This window comes from Trifolium pratense, linkage group LG5, assembly GCF_020283565.1.
Source record: "Trifolium pratense cultivar HEN17-A07 linkage group LG5, ARS_RC_1.1, whole genome shotgun sequence".
NCBI classification, from domain to species: domain Eukaryota; kingdom Viridiplantae; phylum Streptophyta; class Magnoliopsida; order Fabales; family Fabaceae; genus Trifolium; species Trifolium pratense.
This window is the reverse complement of record NC_060063.1, coordinates 25,862,068-25,875,757: the sequence shown is the minus strand read 5'-3', so window position 1 is coordinate 25,875,757 and position 13,690 is coordinate 25,862,068.

Below are 13,690 nucleotides of genomic sequence, written 5' to 3'. Positions count from 1 at the left end.
AAGAAAGGAGTTTAAGAAAGGACAGCAAGTCTTGTTGTTCAATTCTCGTTTAAGGTTATTCCCGGGTAAGCTGATGTCTCGGTGGTCTGGTCCGTTTGTCATTAAGGAAGTTTTTCCACACGGGGCTGTGGAAATTTTTACACCAGGAGAGGAGGAGAAATCTTTCAAAGTAAATGGACAAAGACTCAAGTTTTATAAGGGAGGAGATTTTAATCGCCACAAGGTGGCAGTACTTTTCAAAGACCCTTGAGGTTTCGAGACCGTCAAGCTAATGACGCTAAAAGTAGCGCTGCTTGGGAGGCAACTCAAGGTTTTATTTAACCGTAATAGTTTTTCTTTTGATTTTTTTGTGTTTTGCAGGTCAAATTGAAAAAAAGAGGAGTGTGAAAAGTGTACAACCAGGAAATTACGTTTGGGGCGGAAAAAATGGAGCCTAAGGCGTAAAAATTTTGAAGAAAATTCATGTGCTCTCTGTTTTGCCGTTTGGGGTGTAAAAAATGGAGCCTGGGGCGTAAAAAATTCTGAAAAATGTTGGTTGCTCTCTGTTTGCCGTTTGGGGCGTAAAAAGTGCCGTTTGGGGCGGAAAAGTTTGAAGAAAAAACATTGCTCTCTGTTTTGCCGTTTGGGGCGTAAAAACTCACGTTCTAGGCGGAAAAATCACGTTTTAGGCGTAAACAAATGTGAAACCCTCATTCTTTCTCTCAAACTTCATCTTCTTCAACAAACCTTATCCTTTCTCACAAAACTTCATCTCCTTCCTCACACAAATCCTCCATTAACAACCATCCAAACCTTCAAACCCAACACAAATCCTTCATTAAAACAACAACCACAACAAATTCACCCATTCTCTTTCACCAATTTCATCCTCAAATCTCAAATCCCTCTTGAACCTAAACCTCCCAAATCCTTCAAAACCCCATTAAAACAACAACCTCTCTCACACCCATAACACCAAACCCACGAAAATTTCTTCCATCCAACTCTATTCTTCAAAACCCATCATCAACAACAACCAATTCTTCAAATTTTTCCAAAGCCCAAAATCAAAAACCCTTCAAAACCCTACACGAAAATTCATCCAAAACCACCATAAATCTTCATCTTTTCCATCAATCACCCTTAACCCATCACCCTTCTCAATCTTTACCTTTCTCACCATGAAGAACATATTCAAAAAATCCTCAAAAGATAAAGAAGTTGAAGTTGGGTCTTCAAAATCAAGGTCAAAAGTGGTGAAGAAAAGGAGAGTAGTCCGAACTCCTACACCGTCACCTTCGCCTTCTCCTCCACCATCACCGCCTAGAGAGCAATCACCACCTCCTCCAACGCCGGTTGTGACTGAAATTCCTCGGTCATGTTTTGTTCGTCCAACGGCCTACAATCGGTACCAGACTCTCAAAAGTAAGGACTTCAAACCTGAAAAGCGTCTCACGGATGAAGTGCTAGCATTTTCCTTAATTGAAGCAGAATTCCGCAACAGGCATTGGTATGAGTTTAATTTCTGTCTTCGGTCTGGAAATCGTACTTTAGCATTAGAATTTTTGAGTAATGCATGGCGAGTGAAAAATTCGTCACCACGGATTGCTAAAGTACGCGGGGTAGATGTAGACTACTCCCCGGAAACTATAAATAGGATATTTCATTTTAATGTTCCTGAATTCTGTGTTCTGAATCATCGACGTGAGAATAGGGCAACCATGGCATCAGATAAGCGTGAGGCTTTAAAATCTCAGCTGACTGCACCCGGAAGTGTGTGGGTGAGACCATCTAGACAGCTCCCACCCCAGCGGTTTAAAACCGCTCATTTGTTGGATATTCCACGGATTTGGGCTGAATTTTGGATAAATAACGTGGAGCCAAGTGGGAACAATTCTGAGATTCCTATGGATGTAGGGCTAGCACTTCAAGCTATTTTGTTAGGTGAAGACATAGATTTGGGCACAATTCTGAGTGATGATTTGTCTGCAATTATCCAGAAAGATCCCGGGTCATATAGTCTAACACATCTCTGTTTGATCACTAAACTGTGTCTGGATCAAAATGTTGCTACTTTTGATGATGATCAAATAGAAGAACCTCGAAAAGTCACTACGGCTTTTGTGAGAGATGTGAGAAGGAAAACTTTTGGGAAGACATTCATTCCATTTGCTGATGAGGATGATGTAATGGATTACACGGTTGAGGGAGGAGGTGAAGAAAGGGAGGAGAATGTTGAAAATATGATGCACCATGACATACCACAAGGTCCGGAAATGGAGAGTTTTCCAGCTCCGCAATTTGATGTGAATGTTCTTGCTGACATGGTGTGGAAAATGGACATGAGCACTCAACAGGGCATTGATATGGCGGACCACTATGACACTTCATCCGCCTTATGGCAAGCATCCATGCGTTACCGGGAGCAAGTCCCGGCATATTTCTATCCGAGATATCCAACAATGCATGATTTTGATGAAGCTCACAATCAAAGAGTTAGGAGCATGGCGGCTACACATGAAATGAACCGTGCTACCTACATTCGCCAAAGGAGGGCAGCTGGCCTTCCAGATGAAGGAGGGTCCTCATCAATGCAATTTCCTGGAAATCTGCCTCGTTTTGATCATGATCATAACATGCCCGAGCAGGATTGAGGTTTTGTGCCATTCACCTTTACTATCCTTCTCCTCTATAGATTCTTTTTGGCCTGTGTATTATGATTCCTTTGTTTAATTTGTTGCATGCTTGATGTTGGTCTATAATAAGTACTTGAGCTAGTCGTTTTGTTTTCTTTGAATGTCTTAGTCTTTTTGAAAACCTCACACTATTGAAATTTGTTTGGCTATCATCTTAGATTCAAAATTGTTGACCAAATGTGTGATATGAATTTGTGATGTTTTTGATTGTTTCGGATGCATCATAGTGATGATTTAGGCAAGGCTTAGGGACTCTCACAAATATTGACCATAGTTTAATTCAGCAAAAACTGTGAGATTTTGAGCCCAAACACTGATTTCTTTTGATGATTATGAGAATTCCACACTTAGCTATGTCTCTAGAATTTGCGCATGTTCTCTTTAATTGATTTATTGTTGTGATGTACACACGAGGCAAGTTGTTTGGTACCTTGAGCCTGTTCTAGCCACCCTTATCATTGCTTATCCTTTGTTTAACCCCTTTTGAGCTTAAAGAAAAATGTTTGTTTGTTATCTGACCCAAGTCATCAAAATAATAAAAAAAAAAAAATGATTTTCTTGGAGAATTAGATACCTTTAGTGTTTTTGCACAATGCATGTCACTAAGTTTGGGGTTGCTTTTGGAATTAGCAACAACTTAAGTTTGGGGTGGGTATACTAGAGAACTAAAAAATTTATGAAAGAAAAATTCAAAAGTTCACCAAGAAAAGAAGTTCACCAAGAAAAGAAGTATCGAAAAAAAAAAAGAAGAAAAATAAAAAAAAAAATATATAATCATGGTGATCTTCTTGAAAACAAAAAGGAATTCCTTGAAAGAAAAATTTGTGAAAGAAAATTGTTCTCTAGTATCAATTCTTACAAAGTAGGGTGGGGTGTTGTATCTATTCAATTCAGTGGTATCTGACTTCAAGTTTTTTTACTCACTTACCAGAAAAGCCACCATCCACCTTTTAACCAGGCCACGTTATAACCTTTAAAAGTCCTCTAATGTGTGTGCTCATGACATGGTGATTGATTTTTGAGAATGTCTGCAAATTTATAGTAGTCTAGTTATGATGTGTTGATTGAGTACCCTTAAACAGGAGAGTCGGTGAGGGTGTGAAGAGATTAAGTATGGTCAATCTTTGTTTGATGCTCTTTGTTTTGCTTAAATTTGAAGCTGTGTGTATTTGAATCATGACGAAATTGATCATTGAAATGTTATGCAAATTACGTCTAACTTGATTGAGTTTGAGTTTGTTTAGCCAGATGGATTGAGTTAGTGTTTTGTTTTCCTAGAGATTGAGATATTCCTTGAGGACAAGGAAAAGTTCAAGTTTGGGATTGTGATGACGTTAGTCATTACATGGAAATAAAGACCATTTTCAAGTGTTTTTAGAGGTTTTTGACCTAAATCATGAAGAAGAAGACATTGATTTGAAGCTACATGCGAAGAAAGATAGCAAATGAAAATTGGTGGATTATATAGCATTTTTACGCCTGGGGCGGAATTCTTTGCGCCTGGGGCGGAAATTTCACTGAAGAAGCTGGTTTGCTCACTGTTTTGCCGTTTCAGGCGAAATTCTTGTGCCTGAAACGTAACTTCTTACGCCTGGGGCGGAAATTCTGTGCCTCAGGCGGAAAACGTTACTTTTGATCATTTTTATAAAAGGGAAACATCAGATCTGGATCATTATCGAATTTTTGACACTAAGAACAGCATTTGGAGCGATTTTGGAGGATCAAGAGCGATCAAGCAAGGATTCCAGTGTGGAAACACATCAAGATTCTTCTTGTAAACATGCTTTCTTTCATTTTATTTGATGTAATTTCTGAATTTGCAATGTCTAGCTAAATTCTCATGATTGGTCCTTAGGTGATTCTAATTACTTTTGATCTTGAATTATGTGATTGTCATATGATATGATTAATAAATTACGAAGTTAGTTTCTATTGATTGTTCTTCGTGCTTAATGCTTTGTATGAATTCGCGACTTATATGATGATTGCAATGATTTGTTTTACTATGACAATAGAAATAAATCATCGATCTAGGAATGATTAATCAATTAACTTTAACTTAAGACATTTTGGATTGTTAATTGAGATTAAAGGATTAAAGGTTATAAACCTCAATTGATCATAGATTACCTAAGACATTAGGGATCGATGATCAAGGGAGAGGATTATGTTACCAAGACATTGGGCATAATTATTTTTGATTTAATCTAATCGTGAAACTAAAGTTGAGTAATTTGTAATCATACATGAAATTACCAAGAAAAATAGTAATTAGATGACCCAAAAAGGACCAATCGCTTTTCTTACATCAATCTAAACACCAAAGTAATTCCAAAGTTTAAAAATTTGAACTTGAAACCAAACAAGAACCCCCTTTTACAATTTATGTCAATTTACATAAGTATGTCTTCAATTTACAATTGATTTAGAACAATCCCTGCGGAGAGAACGATTTTATTATACTACTTGACGGCTATTTAGTACACTTGCAAAATTTTCATCAACATCTCTACCTGTCTACACTCTTTCCTTCTTCAAAGCTCCCTCAGGTACTATTTCCTCTATTGAATCTCTTTTCATTAAATTTTTTTGGGGGGGTTGTGAGGATTCTAGGAAAATTCCTTGGGTTAGTTGGAACTCTATTTGCATAAGTAAGGAGAGTGGAGGTTTGGGGGTCAGGCGTTTGAGGGAGTTTAACCAGGCTCTTTTAGGAAAATGGTGTTGGAGGATGCTAGTGGACAAAGAGGGGTTGTGGTTCAGAGTGTTGGCAGCTCGTTATGGGCTTGAGGGAGGTAGACTTCGAGATGGAGGCAGGAGAGGGTCGTCGTGGTGGAGGGAGTTAGCGCGTATTAGGGATGGAGGGAGTGAGACAGGGGGCAGGTGGTTTCAGGAGCAGGTTGTGAAGAGGGTGGGGGACGGGTCAGATACTTTTTTCTGGACCGATCCCTGGGTGGATGAGATTCCTTTGTGTCAGCGATTTGGGCGCTTGTTTGAGTTGGCAGAGACCAAATCGCGCACGGTGGCAGAGATGTTTGCTTTAGGGTGGGGTGAGGGAGGCGAGGCGTGGGAGTGGAGGCGGCAGTTGAGGGCATGGGAGGAGGAGATGTTGGGGGAGTGTCAGTCTTTACTTCTTAACATTTTCATGCAGGCTCATTCTACTGATAGTTGGCAGTGGCGCCCTGATCCTGCCACGGGTTACTCTGTTAGAGGCGCATATCAGCTTCTTACTTCTCATGTTTCAGTTACTATGGATGATGCGGATAACCTCATTTGGCATCCTCAGGTTCCTCTGAAGGTTTCCATCTTCGCGTGGCGTTTATTGCGTGACAGGTTGCCCACAAAAGTAAACCTGGTTACTCGAGGTGTTTTTTCTTCTACAGCTCATTCTTGCGTGTTTGGATGTGGAGAGGCTGAGTCAGCCTATCACTTATTTATCTCCTGCAGTACTGTTGGTTCTCTTTGGGATTTAGTGCGCTTGTGGATTGGTATTCCTGTGGTGGGTTTCACTACACTGCGCGACCATCTTGTTCAGTTTACTTCTTCAGCAGGTGGCTCCCGCGCGCGTCGATCTTTTTTACAGCTCATTTGGCTCACTTGTGTTTGGGTTGTTTGGACGGAGCGAAATCATCGATTATTCACAGGTTCAGCAGATACATCCTATATTTTGTTGGACAAGATCAAGCTTTTCTCTTTTAGGTGGTTGAAGTCGACGAGTGTTACGTTAACTTATAACTACCATAGCTGGTGGTCTAGTCCTATGATTTGTTTGGGTTTTGTATGATTTGTTTATGATTCTGGTTCTATGACTCTTTGTAAACTTTTGCAGTCTATCTTGGCACGTCTTGTGCTGGGGAGGCTGTTGTGGTAATATATATCATTTTAGCTTTTTCAAAAAAAAGATTTACACAAAAAATTACCGGAAAACTTATACCAAGTATTCCGGTTTATTAAGCTTCTTACCCCTCTCATACTCATTCTTTCCTCGCCTACCTTTTCTCCTCTGTTACATCCTTTGATTTTTCTTCCTTAGCATCATGTATTTCTCCTCCAATATTTTCATTTACATCTATGCCGCCATATATCATCAACCTCACTCACCACCATCTTCTTCTTATTTGTGTTATGTGTCAAAATTTGTAGTAGTTTAAATTGTCAAAAAAACACATGCGAAGATGGTCATGGATTCTATCACCTTCACAGCAGCGCTGGGCGTAAGCAAGGGTGTTGGATTATGATTAATTCATCAACTAAACCAATATAATTAATTTTCGGAAAAGTTAATTAGATAGTTCTCCGGTAAATGGTATGTGGGGGGTGAAGATGTTTTCTAAAAAGGGTAAAATTGGAAATTAATTTTAAATATAGGGGTGAAGGTATAAATGTAGGGGTGAGAAAAAAAATTCAAAAACCGGATGAAATATATTTTACCAAATTAGGTTTAAATCGGTCGCTAATTTCCTGAAAATTTCTCAACGCACCCACCCACTTTCTTCCCCACTCCCCAAAAAATTCGGAAAACATTTTCGGAATTTTTTATAGTGTAAATTTTACACTAAAAAACAGTTCGGAGCGTATTTTCTGAATTTTTTTAGGTGCGCTAGAAAGTGGGGGAGAAATGTTGAGGTGCGTTGAGAAATTTTCTAATTTCCTTATCCTAATTAAAAGCACTAACTAATACAAGTTGGAGACACGACTCACACGAGTGTTCTTTCCTTAAAAAAAATTGAATGGATACAAAACAAAGGCATGTCCACATCAAAATCCACATTGAAAAGAAAGATGACATAAAAGGAACAATTGGAAGCTAGAGTATAGAGAGTGTTAAGAAGGGGACTACACATAATATGAGATTTAGAAGATCCAAATCAAGAGTCAAAGAAAATAGAAACTCACTTACCTTAGCATGTGACTATGTGAGTGAGTGAGCATGCATGATGTGAATTGAGATCCGGAGACAAAGATTAAACATCTTGTTCTTGGATTGGGTCCATTCAAATTCGTTTGTGTTCAACATTAGTCCCTTTAAAATAATTCACATTATTATTATTATAAGAAATAGAATAAAGGAAAAATTCTCCTTTCATTTTTTTTTGGGGGGGTACAAGAAAAATTCCCCTTTCAAATCAAAACTTTTATCCCAAAGCATCTCATTAACATTAGGGGTACCAATCTAAGATATTTAATTTGATTTTTTGTTTCACAATACAACTTAAGAATCTGACCCTCTTAAGTGGAAGAATATAAAGATGTATATTTTTGGAAAAACAGGAGGTGGAAAATAATTGAAAATGTAATACATCTTTTTTATTTTTGACGGAGTAATACATCTTTTTTAGAAATAAATAAAATAATTTTAATAGAATTTTGTATAAATTTAACTAATAACACATGATATGGATCTTGACTCTTGTAGTGAGGTAGTGAGTCAACGGGACAGAGAATGTGCGCAGGAAGCTTTCCCGTTCCCCTCCCAAAGTGCATGCGGGGGAGATTTTACAAAAAATCTCCATTCCCACAGGGGGAATATTTGTCCCCATCTCCATCCCCACATATCCCTACAGTTCCCACGGAGATCCACGGATATCAAATATTAACAAAATTTCTATATTTTTCGGTCAAATTATGACAGTAGTATGACGTTATTTTTTGTCTTATTTAAAAAAAAATTTGCATTTTTTATTTAAAAAAATAAATAAAAACAACACATAATTCATTCATAACCAAAAATATTGCAAAAACATTTGGCTACTAATTAGATAAATAAAATTACTTCTAGGGTCTAGGAGAAAGTAGCCACTTTTCTAGGGTTGGGAGTTGGAACTTGAAAAACGCAATGAACGCTTAAAATTAGTGAACAGTCCGTGGAGAAAATAATGGATGACTCCTCAGGTTACTTTTTTTAAAAAAACAAAATCAAAATTTAATATATATTAATAATAATAATAATAGTGTATATATGGTAGGATTTGGGGAATCCGCGGGACGGATGCTTCGTCCCCGATTCCCGCCCCGAAGTGCTTGCGGGGGGATTTTTGCCTCCATTCCCATTCCCACGGGGATAAAATCTTTATTTTCGAAACTTCGAACGGGGCAATTCCCACAGGGATCCGCTCCACCGGATACAAATTGACAACCCTAGTGAGGAATCAAGAATTTCATGCGGTTAAAAAAGGTAAACTGTATATAGTAGAAAAATGTGTCATAAACACCTTACAAGACGACATTTATTCCATAGATTAAATATTGTTATGTATTATTTTGTTATGTATTGTTTCTATCTAATGTTTAAGTTTTAGTGATCAAATAGACCGCACTCAAAACTCCTCTGACACGACAAGTCCTAGTTAGGGATGGATTCAAAGGGGAGAAGGGCAGTGGTCAAGGCCCCTCCTCCCCCTCATATATGTATATAATATTAATTAGAATTAATATTGATCATTGGATTAATACAAAATTAAGAGTGAGGAGGTGGAGTAACTCAAAAGACTTACTCTTGGAGTCAATATAACCCTCCTCCATAATAATATATATATTAGAGGAGGGTTATATTGACTCCAAGAGTAAGTCTTTTGAGTTACTCCACCTCCTCACTCTTGATTTTGTATTAATCCAATGATCAATATTAATTCTAATTAATAATGGTGTGACCTCAACTTCCTTAATCATTCTCCCAATATTTACTGTTTCCTTTTATTACTCAATATTTACTCTTCCCTAAATCATAATTAATACTAATTGGTAAAAAAAGGGAAGGAAAAAAAGAAGAAAAAAGCAATCCACATAATTCTTTCAACACTGATCCTCTGCAAGAATGATTTTGTAACCGTTTTAATTTGATGATAAACCATGAAAGTAAAATGAATGTCAAAGTTTGTCAAAAAAAAAAAATGAATGTCAAAGTCATATTACATCTATATGTATAACCAGTTGAATAATTGAATTTGTTGATATTTTTTTTTTACAAAATTTTTGATGATTCTATATATAATAATCGATGTCATTCTTCGATAAAAAAAATCATCTTCCAATCGAACATGTAACCATTATCATCATCTTCCTAATGATTTTAATCTACATAGGGACAGATGAAAAAATAACAAGAATGCGTAATAAAAGGAAACCATCAATTTGGAAAATAACAAAAAAGGAAACCAAAATATTGTGAGGAAAAATCAAGGAAATTGAGGTGACACTATCATTAACTAGAATTAATATTGATCATTGGATTAAGACAATATCAAGGGTTAGGATGTGGAGTAACTCAAAAGAGTTACTCTTGGAGTCAATATAACCCTTCTCATTATGATGTCTCAATTATCTATCTATAACACTTTAGTTTAGTATTATGAATTATACTATGGTAAAAATAAATGACTAATATAGAATATATCGGTCCTTAAATATATGAAATATTAATTGTCAAATAAAGTGTATTGAAATTACAAAATATTCTCAAGTATGTCTATTATTAGTAATTTTGGACAAACTGACAAAAATAAAACATATTTGATGACCAAACTAACAAAGGAAAGATAAATTTGCAAATTAAAATGACTAACAAAAAATATGTTTAAGGCTCAAAATAATTGTTCTTATTTTCGGCCCCGTACAATAAATTTTTGGATCCATCCCTGATCCTGGTCGTTGCGCTATGGTCCGTTTCCTGGCTTCACTTGCGCTATTGCACTTATTTTATTATTGTTTAGTCCCGACCCTAATGATATAACATTATTTCAATACTTGCTCTCATATGACTGAAATACATAGGGGTGGACAAATTTAAAAATGAGGTCCATTATTTTGGATAACAGACCCATAAAATTGGTGGGGTCTGCATTTATTTCACTAAGTATATAAAATAGAGTTTTGTCTAAACATGAAATACCTTATTAAGTATTTCATGGTGCACTGATTGTCAATACATTATACCGAATGCAAACTTTATAAAAGTTATTGTTGGATTGATAATTTTATATTATATAGATCATCCGTATTTTTTTTAAAAGAAATTAAAAATCATTTGATATATTTTTTTTTTGTTGAGAGTCATCAAAATTAATGGTATTCAATAAAACAACCGATAAAACGTTATAATCTTGATGAGTCTCAATAACATCAAATAATTTTTAATTTTTTTAAAAAAATTATGGATGATTTATATGATATAAAGTTTCAATTCAACGATAAATTTTGTAAAATTTATATTGATTATGATAATATTCACGACTTGTACATAGTGAAAGACTTAACAAAATATAATTATTCAATGAGTAATTATTCAATATATTTCATATATATTAATTATTCAATGAGTATAAAAAGAAATATTTAGTTATAATTAAGGCTGAAGTATAATTCTTTAATCTCTAAAAATCAAACATCAAATCGAAAAAGAAAAAATCAAACATAACTTAGTATTCCCTCCCAAGAAAAAGTACTATTAGTTCAATTAGTTAATTATTTGGCACTCCTAGTCCTATCTCAATTAGTTAGATAAGATTCCACAAAATTATTGGTACTTACTGACATTTGGGTCATTGATGTCTTGATATGGCCAAGCACATCCAATACGTGGCACTCAAATCCAACCTCAAAGTCAAATGTTAGCCACTATGGATGGATTATGGATTCATCTACATAGTTAGTGTATATTGTATATAAGGTATCCGATTTCTTGATATTACTGGAGGACGTTGTAAGAAGACCGTTTGATTTAACGCCTCTACATTTTCTAGCGCCTCCCAAAACATTTGAGCCAAAACCTATGTAGATAGATGGTGGTTGGAGCTTTGCTCTACTAACTCAGCTACTCGGCCGCCCCCAACATAAGTCATATACAACATAGACTATTCAATCTTGATCAAGTAATAACAATTGTCCTAAAAGTGTAGCAAAAAATGAGTGAGACCATTATGGTCCCAACCCTTAACAAAGTCATGATGCCGTGCCGGTTGGCCAGGGTTCTCATCACCGACGCACTATATTTGTCGTACGTCTCTTCTCCTATATGCTTATGGACTTTTTGATTCCCTTCGTTCTCTTTATCATACTTTGTTATGGGTTTTTAGTGGACATGTCCCACCTTGCGTTACTTGGGTCCATTCCATTTACATAACTTTATTTTGTGGTGCTTATTAGGTGAAGGGCGTTGAAAACTATTGGTTTGGTTTTTTTTTCACCAATATCTGGTCCATCCGTCTAATCTAGTTCGAGAGATCAGTTCTGACATCAAATGATTTCATCTCTCAATCATAGTTGTGGGGATCAAATGGTTTTATATGTTTTGTTTAGACTTAAATTATAAAAAATTTGAGGGTAAATTATATATTTATTTAAAATATATCAAATGTATTAACAGATGTTTAAGTTTTACGTTTGTAATAGATAAGTCATTTAAGTTTTTAGGTAACAAATGGATTTTTAAGTCTTTTAGGTAATAAATATATCCTTTAAGTTTCTAATTTATTGCACTGTTATCCTTTCATGCTTCTTTACAAAAAGTCATGACATACTAGTAATCTTTAACGTAATAAGGTTCCACCGAACGCTTCTTGTTATTTGGAAGCCATAACACATTGTTCACTAGCACCGCACTATGTAACTTCAGCGTTTTTGTAACATAGAATAATTTGATGAATAAAAGTGCAATAAATTAAAAACTTAAAGGACTTATTTGTTATCTAAAAAACTTAAAAGACCTATTTATTACAAACACAAAACTTAAAAGATAATTGGATGAATTTGGCTTATGTAAATATTAAACTAACTAGAACATCGACTCGTGCGGTGCACGGGTCTAATTAGCTGTAAGGTATGTAATTATAAATTAGATATGATAACTGCAATAATATAAGGTATATGAAATTTTTTGAGTAACATTAAACGATAGTTCAACAATAATTTTGGTCGTATCTTCGCGTCATCGTCGATGATCAATATTTTTAATTCTTCCCTAGAAGTAATTCTTGAAATCGCAACATACAGCTGGCCATGTGAAAACACTGGCGACGGAAGATATATCCTTACATTAAAGATTAAAGATTGTCCCTAGCTCTTATTAATAGTAATCGCAAAAGAAATCATTAAAGGAAATTGTCTCCGTTGAAATTTAAAAGGAATTCTTACGTCAGATGGTGTCAGGAAAAAATCTAGGTATGAAAACCTGATCACCAATATTACTTTCTTAAATAATTTTTCCTTCAAGAGCACGTTTTCTCAATCTTGTAATAATAATTCTTGTTCCATTGCATAATCCTAATATTTGATTCAAATTCCTTAATAGCATAACAGGAACTCCAACTTTAAGTCTCAACTCGTGATTTCGGAGTCTCGACGTAGAAATCATTTATTGTGTCGACTATTGAAGTTTTAGGAGCTAATATAGCTCTATTTTGGAAACACGTTATATTGTTCATGTTTTGTAAAAGTTGGGGATATGTGCTTTCAACGATAGAAGCAAAAGGATCACCTGAATTTGGAATCAATAAATCTGATGGAATGACAAGTTCTAAATGATCGTCATTGTCATCTTCAATTTTTCCATCACCAACACCCAAAACACATTCAGAAAACAACCTTTTTTGATCCGGAAAGGTTAAGATACATTGTTAGCAAAAGAAACAAATGTGAATCAGTGATTTTTTTTCATAATTAATAATATAGTCACGTTGATATATACCTGAAGTCCACTACTATTTGCATAAATATCACCTTGATATATAAAAAAAGTAACTTTCTTAGCATGTTTAGTTAAAAAAAAGTAACTTTTAAGTCTAATGATTTTTTCCTTTCCGTAAAAAGAAACACTAAGAAAATGGTTAACATGGTTAGTTAATTAGTAAAAAATATTTAATTAGGATAAAAAAAATGTAAATTTTTTCAAAAAATAAAACACTAAGAAAATGTATGATTTGATGATTTGCTAGATTTCTAATTGTCGATTTTTAATTTTTTAAACTGTGCAATGTAATTTGATGGTGTTTAATTGTTGTATGAAATTTTTCCTATGAAAATCG